Below are 15007 nucleotides of genomic sequence, written 5' to 3'. Positions count from 1 at the left end.
TGAACCAGCCCTGCACCCCAGGAATGAATCCCACTTGGTCATGGTGAATAATTCTTTTTATATGCCGTTGAATTCGATTTGCCAGTATCTTATTGAGAATTTTTGCATCCATATTCATCAGGGATATTGGCCTGTAGTTCTCTTTTTTTACTGGGTCTCTGTCTGGTTTAGGAATCAAAGTAATACTGGCTTCATAGAATGAGTCTGGAAGTTTTCCTTCCCCTTCTATTTTTTGGAATAGCTTGAGAAGGATAGGTATTATCTCTGCTTTAAACGTCTGGTAGAACTCCCCTGGGAAGCCATCTGGTCCTGGACTCTTATTTGTTGGGAGATTTTTGATAACCGATTCAATTTCTTTGCTGGTTATGGGTCTGTTCAAGCTTTCTATTTCCTCCTGATTGAGTTTTGGAAGAGTGTGGGTGTTTAGGAATTTGTCCATTTCTTCCAGGTTGCCCAATTTGTTGGCATATAATTTTTCATAGTATTCCCTGATAATTGTTTGTATCTCTGAGGGATTGGTTGTAATAATTCCATTTTCATTCATGATTTTATCTATTTGGGTCATCTCCCTTTTCTTTTTGAGAAGCCTGGCTAGAGGTTTGTCAATTTTGTTTATTTTTTCAAAAAACCAACTCTTGGTTTCGTTGATCTGCTCTACAGTTTTTTTAGACTCTCTATTGTTTATTTCTGCTCTGATCTTTATTATTTCTCTTCTTCTGCTGGGTTTAGGCTGCCTTCGCTGTTCTGCTTCTATTTCCTTTAGGTGTGCTGTTAGATTATGTATTTGGGATTTTTCTTGTTTCTTGAGATCGGCCTGGATTGCAATGTATTTTCCTCTCAGGACTGCCTTCGCTGCGTCCCAAAGCGTTTGGATTGTTGTATTTTCATTTTCGCTTGTTTCCATATATTTTTTACTTTCTTCTCTAATTGCCTGGCTGACCCACACATTCTTTAGTAGGGTGTTCTTTAACCTCCATGCTTTTGGAGGTTTTCCAGACTTTTTCCTGTGGTTGATTTCAAGCTTCATAGCATTGTGGTCTGAAAGTATGCATGGTATAATTTCAATTCTTGTAAACTTATGAAGGGCTGTTTTGTGACCCAGTATATGATCTATCTTGGAGAATGTTGCATGTGCACTCGAGAAGAAAGTATATTCTGTTGCTTTGGGATGCAGAGTTCTAAATATATCTGTCAAGTCCATCTGATCCAATGTCTCATTCAGGGCCCTTGTTTCTTTATTGACCATGTGTCTAGATGATCTATCCATTTCTGTAAGTGGAGTGTTAAAGTTCCCTGCAATTACCACATTCTTATCAATAAGGTTGCTTATGTTTATGAGTAATTGTTTTATATATTTGGGGGCTCCGGTATTCGGCGCATAGACATTTATAATTGTTAGCTCTTCCTGATGGATAGACCCTGTAATTATTATATAATGCCCTTCTTCATCTCTTGTTACAGCCTTTAATTTAAAGTCTAGTTTGTCTGATACAAGTATGGCTACTCCAGCTTTCTTTTGGCTTCCAGTAGCATGATAAATAGTTCTCCATCCCCTCACTCTCAATCTAAAGGTGTCCTCAGGTCTAAAATGAGTCTCTTGTAGACAGCAAATAGATGGGTCTTGTTTTTTTATCCATTCTGATACCCTATGTCTTTTGGTTGGCGCATTTAATCCATTTACATTCAGTGTTATTATAGAAAGATACGGGTTTAGAGTCATTGTGATGTCTGTATGTTTTATGCTTGTAGCGATGTCTCTGGTACTTTGTCTCACAGGGTCCCCCTTAGGATCTCTTGTAGGGCTGGTTTAGTGGTGACAAATTCCTTCAGTTTTTGTTTGTTTGGGAAGACCTTTATCTCTCCTTCTATTCTAAATGACAGACTTGCTGGATAAAGGATTCTCGGCTGCATACTTTTTCTGTTTAGCACACTGAAGATCTCGTGCCAATTCTTTCTGGCCTGCCAAGTTTCAAAAGAGAGATCAGTCACGAGTCTTATAGGTCTCCCTTTATATGTGAGGGCACGTTTATCCCTTGCTGCTTTCAGAATTTTCTCTTTATCCTTGTATTTTGCCAGTTTCACTATGATATGTCGTGCAGAAGATCGATTCAAGTTACGTCTGAAGGGAGTTCTCTGTGCCTCTTGGATTTCAATGCCTTTTTCCTTCCCCAGTTCAGGGAAGTTCTCAGTTATAATTTCTTCAAGTACCCCTTCAGCACCTTTCCCTCTCTCTTCCTCCTCTGGGATACCAATTATGCGTATATTATTTCTTTTTAGTGTATCGCTCAGTTCTCTAATTTTCCCCTCATACTCCTGGATTTTTTTATCTCTCTTTCTCTCAGCTTCCTCTTTTTCCATAACTTTATCCTCTAGTTCACCTATTCTCTCCTCTGCCTCTTCAATCCGAGCTGTCGTCGTTTCCATTTTGTTTTGCATTTCGTTTAAAGCGCTTTTCAGCTCCTCGTGACTGTTCCTTAGTCCCTTGATCTCTGTAGCAAGAGATTCTCTGCTGTCCTCCATACTGTTTGCAAGCCCAGCGATTAATTTTATGACTATTATTCTAAATTCACTTTCTGTTATATTATTTAAATCCTTTTTGATCAGTTCATTAGCTGTTGTTATTTCCTGGAGATGCTTCTGAGGGGAATTCTTCCGCTTGGTCATTTTGGGTAGTCCCTGGAGTGGTGAGGACCTGCAGGGCGCTTCCCCTGTGCTGTGGTGTATAACTGGAGTTGGTGGGCGGGGCCGCAGTCCGACCTGATGTCTGCCCCCAGCCCACCGCTGGGGCCACAGTCAGACTGGTGTGTGCCTTCTCTTCTCCTCTCCTAGGGGCGGGATTCACTGTAGGGTGGCGTGGCCCATCTGGGCTACTTGCACACTGCCAGGCTTGTGATGCTGGGGATCTGGCGTATTAGCTGGGGTGGGTAGGCGTATTAGCTGGGGTGGGCAGGAGGGGCAGGCTTAGCTCGCTTCTCCTTAGGTGATCCACTTCAGGAGGGGCCCCTCTTCTGTGGGCCTCTCATCTGCGCTTGGCTCCGGAGACTCCGTTCTGCTAATCCTCTGGCGGCTTTCTGGGTTATTTAGGCAGGTGTAGGTGGAATCTAAGTGATTAGGTCCCAAGTTTAAATGTCAAATCTTTCCAAAGAAATTGGAAACTGCCCAACCGCAGGAGAAGAGCCTAGACGAGGTTGAGAGTGTGGGGAAAAAGTTCCTGAGAGTGAACAAGGTCATCAAGGGCCCAAAGGGCATACGGAAAAGGCACTTAAAAGAACTGAGACGTCAGAACATCCAGAGGAAACAGAACGCCCAGCCGTCTGTGGAGAACATGGCCAAGGAAAGAAGGCTCAGGAGACCATCCCCAGGGGAGCTTCACGTGGCGCACAGGCCCAGCAAATTAATGGGAAGCTCCTTCAATACAGAGCCTTCGTTCGTAGAGGAGCACAAGGCAGCGGTCTCTTCTTTCCTGAAGCAATACTCTTTGGGCAGGCCTTCTGCCACCCCCGCTCCAAAATCCCCACCTGACGTGAAAAAAAAAAATCAAAAGACTTCATGTACAGCGTTTTTGTTTTAGAAGATGCAAATGCTAGAGTTAGAAATATGAAGGCTTTCGGGCCAGCCTCACACCCCAGAAAAACACACCGCTTTCATAAAAGTCGCTCCCATGTGGTCCACAGAACACCCTAGGCCAAACTGAATCGAAAGTCCAGAAAGGAAAGTTCACTCAGTAATAGACAGCTGCTTGCAAAGAGGCCTCCATCCTCTGCAGTCAGGAGCCTCATAAATTCCCCTTCACGAGAGGATTTTTCATCTCCGGGAGAACTGAGTCCTCAGAAAAATCCTTTTCCAGAATTATTTGCTCCTTCAGGAACTTACAGAGAAAACACTACTGCAGAGAACGCTACTGCCCAAAATGTTTCTGACGAAAATATTTCTACAGGAAACACTACTGTGCCAGCACAAACCCTCCCTGAATTCACAAACCGTAAGAATCTTTCCACTGCTAATTCTACTGTTACTGCAGACAACTCTATGCCGACCGTTAAACAAACCAATGATACACAATGGGAATACCACAATGCGGGCACTGGCTTGCCCCCAAAAGCCACAGGCTTCACTGTGTCAAAGGTGATCTGTTTGAAATTCCGTTAAACCAGCAGCTACAGTCCCTCATCCCCAACAATGACGTGAGAAGCCTCATTTCTCATGTTATCCGGACTTTGAAAATGGACTGCTCCGAGACCCACATGCAGCTGGCCTGTGCCAAGCTCATCTCCAGAACAGGCCTCCTGATGAAGCTTCTCAGCGAGCAGCAAGAAGTAAAGGTGTCCAAGGCAGAGTGGGATACGGACCAATGGGAAAATGAGAACTATATCAGTGAGAGCACAGAAGTCCAGAGTGAACAGAGAGGGCAGGAGTCAAGGGAGGTGAGGATAAATCCCAAAATGTGGGGTCTCGACATTTAGGTGGTTTAGGACATGGACCCAAGCACAAGGACCAGGGGCTCCTAGTCCGGGTCTTGTCTTGGCCACATAATTTTGCCTAAGGCAATGATCTGCCACTTTGCTCATTCAGGAAACAGTGCCGCTGTTCCCAGAGTAGACAAAAAGAGGACCTAACATACAAGATACATAAATTCTTGAAGAAAATGCTAATGATTAAGATTACATATCACATTAGATTTGGTATATTCCTTAAGAACCTATAAGCGATTCATCGGAAAGAATGGGGTTTTAGAGTCGTTAAAGAATAGTTAACTTTCATCCTATCTCTGTTTTCTAAAAACATTGTTCTTTCCCTTTTTTTTAGCTCACAAAAGTTCCAGGCTATGGCTATAACAACAAACTCATCTTGGCAATATCTGTGACTGTAGTAGTGATGATTTTGATCATAGTTTTCTGTCTCATTGAGGTAAGGACAACAATTAATTCAGATTCCCAGACTATATTCCTTCTTTATAATAGATTCAGAACCCACAAACTGAAAATCAAAGCCACTTTCCCACCTATCACGACCTGATATCCCTCTTCAGTCTGGAGGAAGGAGATAGGCTTTGTCCTTTCATTGCAAAGTATATTCCAGGGATTTTAAAAGGAACCCCACTGCCGGGAGACATCTGTGGATTGTAACCAAGATAACAAGCCATTAGCTTGTTCTGAGACATTAGGTCTAAGAAGGCCACAGTTGACACGATAGTAAAATTTCTTCAACTCAAAAAAATTATGTCGATTCGATGCACTCACCAGTCATCCTCCTCCTACCACTGATTTCTTTCCTCGTTGGCTAAAATGATGAGAGAGAAATAGTCTTCACCTTCATGGAGCTATCAGTCATCTCGGAAGAAAGGGCATGGCTTAGAGATAAAAGTGTCATCTTGTTGATTAATTAGATGTACCTACAGCTCTCTCCTCCACTTCGCAAGGCATTGTGTAGACAGGTTCAGTTAAAACCCTGCAGCTAAAATCCTGCATCAGGCTACTCAAAGCTTGTCATAATTACAGTTGCCTATTCCTGGAGCTTGCCTGTTTACCTTTTATTCAATTATGTATGAATTGAATATATATTCAATATATTTATTCAAATATACATATGCTTATTATATATATATATGTATATGTATATATATATATGTATATATATATATATATATATATACATATATATATATTGCCATCTGTCATGGCAACCCTCCATTTCAGCCAAAGCAGCCCCCCACCATCCCCTAGTCAGACCATGCCCATTCCTACTTTTGTTGGTGACTTTGCCCACTTGAAATTCCTTTATTTCACTCTGCTGGTGGAAGTCCCATGAGCCTTCAAAAGCCAACTCGAGTTCATCTTTCTTCACAAAGCCTTCCCCGAATACTGTAATACTCCTGGACCTAGTCCTTCTGTGAGATTGTCACCATTTCTTAGGGTCTACAGTGACGCATTCCCCTCCCCTGATAACAAAAATATGCTAAACAGTTTGTTAAAAGGCAGCTCCTCAAGAGAGAAATATCAAGGTCATGGATCAGAGCAGAGATATGTAAGGCTTCCTGGTCTCTCAGACTCGAGTAAAGCCTGACTGGATGTATTAACTGCTAAGGAGAAACATGTCTGTCTTCTGGAGGGTTGGTCAGTAGTAAAGGCATAGAAATGGTGAGGAAGAGACCAACATGGGCAGTGCCCACCTAGCCTTGCCTAAGAGTAGAGATGGCACCTCAGGCAGCAGATGAGAGTCAGGCCCACCAGCTGGGCTGTGCCCGCGGGGCAGATGGATGGATCTAGCTACCTCAGTCCTTTCCATTAAACACTGGATTCAGCTAATTACTTTTCTTCCACTTCTCTTCTCACCAAATAGCCTTCTGATTATACTTCAGCGTGCCACAGAGGCCTGTCTCCACAGGAGGTAATGCCCAATCATGTAGACACAGATGCCCTATCTATGGAACGGATGTTTTCCTTATTGTCAAGTCTTGACCTGACATTCTGATTTTGATCAATCCTGTGACATTGGTGAGGTGATATTGCCTCCATGTAGAAAGAAGTGCGTTCTCTCTTGATGAGATCAGGGTCTGATTTCTCAGCCTAAGAGCCTAGGAACTAGCGTGGGGTCAGCTTACCATGACCTCTGGGAAGAGAAATCATTGGCCATTGTCCAGTCAGTACTCTGCATCTTGAGGTGGCCTGCAGCCTTTTGCTTTTGGGGAAGTTCTATAAACTCCTATTGCTGTTTTAAATTCCTATGTGGTTTAACCTTGTGTGTATATTTTTTTATGTGGTTTCATTATTTCCTCTCCCTACTTAGATGATACACTTTTTGAGGTCAGAGACCATGCAGTTTTTTTCCTGTAGTGGACAATAATGATGTTCAAAGGAAGAGATGAGGCATTGTGTCAATTTCACAAGGAGGAATAATGCAACCTAATATTTATGTGAAGTAGCCTACAGAGTCCAGCAATAGACAGATCCGTGGGTGACTAGGACTTTTGAAATGTTACCTTTTAGAGGCGCCTGGGTGGCTCAGTTGGTTAAGCGTCCTACTTTGGCTCAGGTCATAATTTCATGGTTCAGGAGTTCGAGCCCTGTGTTGGGCTCTGTGCTGACAGCTCAGAACCTGGAGCCTGCTCTGGATTCTGTGTGTGTCTCTCTCTCTCTTTGCCCCTCTCTCACTCTTACTCTCTCTCTCTGTCACTCTCAAAAATAAATAAACATTGAAATGTTACCTTTTAGTATTCAAATCAGTGGACGAAAATAAATAAATGGTAGTAGAACAACTGCTTAATTATTTGGGAGGAAAATAACAACAGATCCCTATTTCTCACCTTAAAAAAACATATTTCAGTCAATGTAAAAAAAGAGAAACAAGAACCCGCCCAAGTATTAGAAGAAAATAGAATCAATACTTTTATGATCTTGTGGTGAGAAAAAGCTTTGTGACCTGATACCACATGCAGAAACATTTGATAGATTTGATCGTCTTGTCTGATTTATGCTTGGAATAAACCAGACATCTGATTTAATCCCCACAGTCCTGTGAGGATGATATCACCATCCTTCTTTCATACATAGAAGGGGATCAGCTTAAGGCCCCTGTGGCAAAACCCAAAGCAGAACCCAGCTGTGCCTGCAGTCAGCCTGTCTCCTATCCCACGGTTCCGTCTCCTTCACGATAAAAACACTGACAAATATTTGAAACATTGAAATTCAGTGAAAGCCCTTGAAAGGATGAATATATCTCATATGAAGAGAGTTTTATAAATCAACAGGAAGAGGACAAACAATCCAGGGGATCAAGGGGGCAAGGACTACGATGAACAGGAGGGTGTGGACAGTCCGTCACCATATCTGCCTCATGGCTTATGGGACATGGGTCTTGTTAACAAGGCCTTTTCGCCTCATGGTATAAAAACAGTCTCTGATATTTTCTTCTGTACTCTTATAATATTTGTTGTGATTTATTTATTTTTAATCTGTATGGAATCTGTGTGGTGTTTTGGTACGGTCGAGGTAGGGGATCTAACTTTTTTCCCTTACGTAAAGATCCAGTTACTTTAAAATCTTTTATTGAATGGTTCATTCTTTCTTCATGGATCTAAAATACTATTTTTATCTGGACTCTATTCTATCAATCTGGTTTTCTTTTCCTGTATCAGTATCACGCTACATACTTAACTGCAGTTGCTCCGTAAGAATGTATTTTAATGTCTGCTCTGTGATCTTCTTTTTCATACAGTTTGTAGCTATGCTTGCACATTTTCTCTACCAAATGTCAGCTGGCCAGTTTTTGTTTAAAAAACTGTCTTGGGATTTGAATGGGATTGCCTTGACTTTGTAGGTTAATTTGAAGGGAACTGACATCTTTACACTATTCTGGGAAAATAGTGTCTCACATCATGTATTCGTTTCTTCTTAATGTCCTTCAGAAGAGCTTTAGTGTTTTCATCTCATAGGTCTTACCCATTCTTTGCTAAGTTTATTCCTAGGTACTTTATGCCTTTTTATTGATCATTGTAAATGGGATAATTCTTCCGTTTTTTGATTAATTATTTATGGAACATAGGAAAGTCATTGAGGTTTACATGTTGATCTCTTGATTTTATATCTAGCCATCTTACTGAATTCTCATATTTCTTCCAATAAAATTTTAGTTGATTCTCTTGGGCCTTTTAGTTTGTCTGTAATTTCGTATGCAAATACGTCTTAGTTCTTCCTTTCCACGACTCCATTTTTTCCCAGTGCATCAGTTAGGACCTCCTCAACACCAATGAATAGAAGCAGTGATAACACACATCCTACTCTTGTCCTTGACTTTAAAACAGTGCTGCTGTTTAGGTTTCTGGTAGACACTTTTCTTTTCCTCCTCCCAAGAATTTTTATTAGGAATTATCTGTCGAATGTTATCTGAGACAGTCAGTAAAACGTATTACCAGCTGCACACAAGTTAGGTGTTATTGAAGAGTCAAAGGACTATTAAACAAATTCCTGTCCTAGGAAAAGTTATCCTCTCACTGGGTAGAGAAGACCTAAAATGCAAAGGAATGAATAAAGATTTGGAGGGAGTGGTTATTGTGATGGGTAACTGTGATCATGTTCTCTTCCAAAACAGATTCATTCTCATAGAGCAGCAGCCAAGGAAGGTAAAGAAGGAAGCTCAAGGTAAATATTAGTCTGGCAATCGTTAAAGTAGAATTTTAGAACTAGATTTTCAAACTCATCTATTTCAATCCCCTTGTTTTACAGCCAGGAAATCACCAAAGGCAGAAAGAATACATATTTGGCCTAATGCTTTGCCTGGATCCAGCAAAGTTAGCTGCCCAGCCAAACCCGAGTTAGAATGGGACTGGCACAGAGCACCTGCTCACTAGACCTTTAAAGAAAGATCGTGGGGGGACGGGGGTGGAAATGTTCAGACCCGTTGCTGCTGGCGGTGGGCATCGGGCCTGGCCACAGACCTTCTCAGAGGCTCTGGAGAAGGGATAGGGAGGGCCAAAAGTCGTGGGGTGAAGGGGCTAGTCTTCAAGCATGATGGAAGGTGGAATACATGAGTCCGTCCTATAGAGTGGGGGGGAGACTTCCTTCTTCCTCCTTCTGGTTTTCGAGGCCCCGCTCTCCATTCCCTTTATCCAGACCCAATAGAATTTGAACTGGGAGAGACCTTAGATAATCATTTATCTCTTCCTTTTATAATAATGAGATGGAGAAGGAGAAAAGGAAGATGTCTTGCCGGACGGTTGTATCACTAGTACCACTAGAACCAGAAAGAAGATGGTTCCTTTCCAGTTGGGCATGTCTCTGACTACACTGTTCTTGGGCTGTGAACTGCATTTTATGTCACAACTCAGTGCACACATACCGTATAGACATAAGTCCCTTCTAAAACAAACTTACCATACACTCTGATTCTTTCTGTTCTGTTTGAGTTTATTATTTATTTGGGGGGGGGGGAGCAGAGAGAGGGAGAGAGAGAGAGAGAGAGGGAGAGAGAATCCCAAGCAGGTTCTACACTATCAGCACAGAGCCAGACACAGGGCTCAATGTCACAATCTGTGAGATCATCACTTGAGGCAAAATCAAGACTTGGGCTGCTCACCTGACTGAGCCACCCAGGTACCCCCTATTCCGTTTGTATGCAAAAAGAGTATTTTGTGTTTTAGCGCTAGCCGTGTGTTTTAAGGTGATTTCACGACCCACTCCCTCATCTGCCTGCAGTGTGACAGTCAGTGAGCTAGATAACTGCTGGTTGGACTCAGGCATTCACTCGGTGCGATTCATCTCGTAAGGTAAAGCAGCTAGGAAAATGGAAACACCTCCCCACCCGCCAGCAAATGATGCCTGGGAGGCTAAGCCTGGCGGGGACGGATGTAAAATGCTTCTGGAGAGAGTTAGGTGCTTCTGCCGTGTGGTCACCCAGTTTGTTGACTGCACAAGGGCACTTGGCCAAGGGCCAGAAGGGGAGCAGGGTGAAAATCCTGCCTATACTTCATGTCAAGTTACATGCAAAGGTCTCCCAGGGACACTGTGGGGCCATTATGGACAGACACAGGACAATTCTGAAAGCCCAGCATGTATGGAATTATTTCTGAGATCCCAGGTCTGTGTTGATTTTGCTTGCTAATAAGACTGGAGAAATACATTGTGAGAGGCATGGAAAATGGTACGAATCACTAATTGTCTGTGTGTGTGTTTCCTTCAAGGGGCTTCTTTGGATCTCTGCTGCGTAAGAGATGCTCAAAGGAAAGTGACAGTCAGGTAAATCTGAGGAGGATAAAGTACCGTGGCTGGAGAAGGCAGGGGAAACGGACCTAACATTGTCCTTTCTGTTTTCTAGGAGGGCTTTTTCTGGAGAAGGCGGCCACTTTGGCTTAGGGACATGTACAGACCTCTCAATGCCACACGCAAGAAAAACATGGCACAGAAGCTACACGACAAGGATTCTTCTCATTAAGATGAGATTTTCCACATGGAACTAGGGTACGTGATTGGGGAAGATTTTCTCTAAAATGAGGCAATTATGAAGAGTTGAATTGTTCCTTTCGAGAGTCAAAGCCTTGGCATTCTTCTCCTTTTCCCAGGGAGCCTGGCAAAGCCACAGCAGAGAAGGCCACAGATTCCACTACTGAAGAGCTGGGTGACGAGAGTGAGACACTATGTGAGGTTGTCACAGAGTGAACGCCGTCCTGCCTCAGGCCACCTACAAAGTTTACTTTCCGATACTCGCTTCTCAGCATTGCTTATAAAATACTTTTTCTTCTCATATTGAAATGTATAAATCCATAACCAATTCTAGCCACGTGGTAAGGAACTAAAACGTAAACAGTTCAGAATTTATCTACAGACAACAGGGGCCATGGGCGAGAGAAGCAGGACTGAAGCCAGAGTCCCTCGTGGTAGCCAGGATTTCCGCAAGACACAAATGGGCAAAGTAGGGTGAATGGGGCGTCTTTCCCTCATTTCCCTGATACAGTCAGTCTCTGGAAACCGGACAACGTATCTTCAAGGGGCTTAGACTATTAAGTTCATTCACAGCTTATTCTGGTGCTCTCTCCCCTGGCTCACCAAATACCAGTTACTCACAACGCGCTTGACCCCCTGCCCGTAGAGGATCATCTCTTTCTGGCCCCTCCGTGAGGTCTTTGGGGTTGCCAGAGTATTTGGATCGCTGAGCCTACCTCCACTGTCGGGCTGAGGCCTGTCTGTCTTCCCAAGAGCTCAAACTCAGACACAAAATGTGTAGCGGGAAGTAGGGTGTTCCTCAACCTTACAAGCTAGTAGACAATTCCCATTGGGTTTTTGTGTTTGTTTTCTTTAAAAAAAAAAAAAGTCCCCACCCTCAGAGAGCTAGCAGGGAGATGCTGGAGGGTTAGAGTAAAGAATGTGTGAGAGCAGTAATCACCCAGGACTGCCCTGCTCAGGCCTTTATTTCAGAAAACTTATTGGTGGGGGCACTTCCTGTTCACCTGTACCACACTAGCCTCTGCTGACCCCACTGAGGGTCGGATGCGTGCGGCTGGGCTCTCTCCAGTTCAGCCCAGCACCGCACCTACCACTGCTTTCCTACCCAGCTCGGATCAGGGCTGCACGATTCCAAGAGATAATGCAGCACAACGTGCAGAAGACGCAAACATCCCTCCACTTCTGCAGAGGAGGGCGTTAACCAGTCACATTTGGGATGTTGGGAGGAGTCGGGGTGCCTGGGTGGCTCCGTCCGTTGAGCATCCGACTTTGGCTCAGGTCATGACCTCATGGTGTGGGAGTTTGAGCCCTGCATTGGGCTCTCTGCTGTCAGCACAGAGCCCACTTCAGATCCTCCGTCTCCCTTTCTCTCTGTCCCTCCCCCCAGCTCACACACTGTCTCTCAAAAATAGATAAACATTAAAAATAATGAAGTCATCTATACTTTCTGAGTAAATGAATGACAGATTTTAGAAAAAGGACGTCAGAGTCAAAATACAGTAGTGAATAAAAGAAATCCTGAACGAACAAGGTTTGATCATCTCTTTTCTTAATGTCTGTTTATTTTGAAAGAGAGCAAGGGGGGAGGGGCAGAGAGAGAGGGAGAGAAAGAGCCCCAAGCGGGCTCCGTGCTCAGTGTGGAACCCGATGCGAGGGACTCGATCTTACGACCGTGAGATCACAGCCTGAGCTGAAATCAAGAGTCGGATGCTTAACCGACTGAGCCACCCAGGCGCCCCTGACAATCTCTTTACATGCCCCCAAATAAATGCTGGTGGCTTAGCGATAGGTGATGGAATATGGCACCAACCGCTGGCCACCAACAGAGTCCCCCGAGGGGACAGTAGGACTGGGGCACAGCCCAGCAGATTTGGCAGGGTTGGTAGGAACGGTTCCAAGCGGAGTGATTGGCCCATCAGTGCCTCTTCGGCTCTATTAGTTTGCTGCTGCTGGGCAAGGACACCTGTTCTCCGGGTGCCTGCTCCCGTTCCCCCAGCGTTTTAGTGAGAATGGCCCCCAAGTGTCTGTCTCGGTGTGGTGACTTCAGTGAGCCAACAAATAACTGTGTTGAAAGCACAAGACTAGAGAGTAACAGTAATCGGAAGCAGCGGCAGCAGCTAGTTCACTATTTGCTTACTTGGTGTCAAGGCCTGGGTTGGGCGTGTTGCAGTCTTAATTTCGCCCAACAGTCCGTGAAAACATACTTTATTATCCCCATCTGGCAGATAAGGGGACAGGGCTTAAAGGATGTAGGTAACCTGTTCAGGTGCCCAAAGCCGCAAATCCAAAACTGCCAGGTAGGGGTTTAATCCAGGCCTGTTAACTCCAAAGCCTGCTGACGGTTATACTGCCCTGCTGCAGGGTGCAGGGGTACAGAGACGTCTAAGCCATGGTTACCATCAAAGAATCAATAATTAGAACGATGAGGATGGTGGCAGCTACTGTTTGTTGAGCACCTGCTTTGAGCCAGGCGCAGTACCAGGCCCTGTAGTCACTCTTAGGTCACAAGGGCAGAAATTCCTCATGCCAGCCCAAACTCCTTAATGAGCTGGGTGGAGCGGGGGCTGGTGGTGACTTTTTGAATAAGAGAGGTGGACACAGAGACAGAGCTGACGAGAAACCAAGAAGACCCATCTGTGCATAGTTGGGCTTCCCAAAGTGTGGGCCGGGATTCCAGGCAACTCCATTCTCCTATTTTGGAATATTTCCATTAGCGCAAATGTGGTTCATAGAGTGAAGCTTAGAAAATGTTGTTTCTATAACACTACCTCAAATTTGCACAATACTTATTAGTCTCAAATGCCACCCTGCCATATTTCTTTTAATTTTTTTTTTAATTTTTTTTTTCAACGTTTATTTATTTTTGGGACAGAGAGAGACAGAGCATGAACGGGGGAGGGGCAGAGAGAGGGAGACACAGAATCGGAAACAGACTCCAGGCTCTGAGCCATCAGCCCAGAGCCCGACGCAGGGCTCGAACTCACGGACCACGAGATCGTGACCTGGCTGAAGTCGGACGCCCAACCGACTGCGCCACCCAGGCGCCCCTCTTTTAATTTTTTTAATGTTTATTTTTGAGAGAAAGAGAGAGAGAGCGTGCGGGCAGAGAGAGAGGGAGACACAGAATGTGAAGCAGGCTCCAGGCTCTGAGCTGTCAGCACAGAGCCCGATGCGGGGCTCGAACCCATGAACCACGAGATTATGACCCTCTCTGCCACTCCTCCACTCGCACTCTATGTCTCTGTCTCTTGCTCTCTCCAAAATAAACATTTAAAAAAATTTTTTTAAAACAACAATAAGCATTTATTCCTCAAAAAACATCTTTTTTAATGTTTATTTTGAAGAGAGAACAAGAGAGAGAGTACAAGCAGGGGAGGGGCAGAGAGGGAGACATAGGATCTGAAGCAGGCTCCAGGCTCTGAGCTGTCAGCACAGAGCCCAATGCGGGGCCCGAAGCCATGAATGGTGAGACCATGACCTGAGCCAAAGTCAGACAGACGCTCAACCAACTGAGCCACCCAGGCTCCCCATTCCTCAAAAGTTTTGAGTCAAATTTTTGGGAATAGCTTGGGCACTTCTGCCCCTGGGTCTTTGGTGAGATTCTCAAGATACCACAGGGCTGCAGTCACCTGAAGGCTTGACTGAGTCGGAAGGGTCCACTTCCAAGGTGGTTCACTCACTTAACATGGCTGTCAAGGGGGTTGGAGGGAGGCCTCAGATCCTTGCCATATGAGCCTGCCCACATGCTGTTTGACTGAATGTCCTCACAGCATGATGGCTGGGTACCTCCAGAGTGAGTGAGCTGAGAAAGAGAGACAGAAATGACAGAAGGTAGCCTTCCTATGACCTCACCTCAGACGGCACAGAGCAGCATTTAGCAGTGACTTAGTCACTAAATCCAGTTCCCATTCAAGGGGTGGGAATTTAGACCCCACCTTTTAAAGAGAGAAGAGTCGGGGTGCCTGGGTGGCTCAGTTGGTTAAGCGTCTGGCTTCAACTCAGGTCACGATCTCGCGGTCCATGAGTTCGAGCCCCGCGTCAGGCTCTGGGCTGATGGCTCAGAGCCTGGAGCC

The 15007-nt window shown here is 44.6% G+C and overlaps 1 pseudogene; it reads left to right on the top strand.

The window, feature by feature from the left end:
• LOC147574411 (pleckstrin homology domain-containing family M member 1-like) overlaps window positions 1–11237 on the top strand; it is a 71443-nt pseudogene extending 60206 nt beyond the window's left edge.
• The last annotated feature ends 3770 nt before the right edge of the window (window positions 11238–15007 follow it).

The sequence above is a fragment of the Puma concolor genome, chromosome E1 (genome assembly GCF_028749965.1).
Source record: "Puma concolor isolate L17-30 chromosome E1, mPumCon1.1.hap2, whole genome shotgun sequence".
In the NCBI taxonomy this organism is placed as follows: Eukaryota; Metazoa; Chordata; class Mammalia; order Carnivora; family Felidae; genus Puma; species Puma concolor.
The sequence above is the reverse complement of the archived record's forward strand: the minus strand, read 5'-3'. Positions and strand labels throughout refer to the sequence as shown.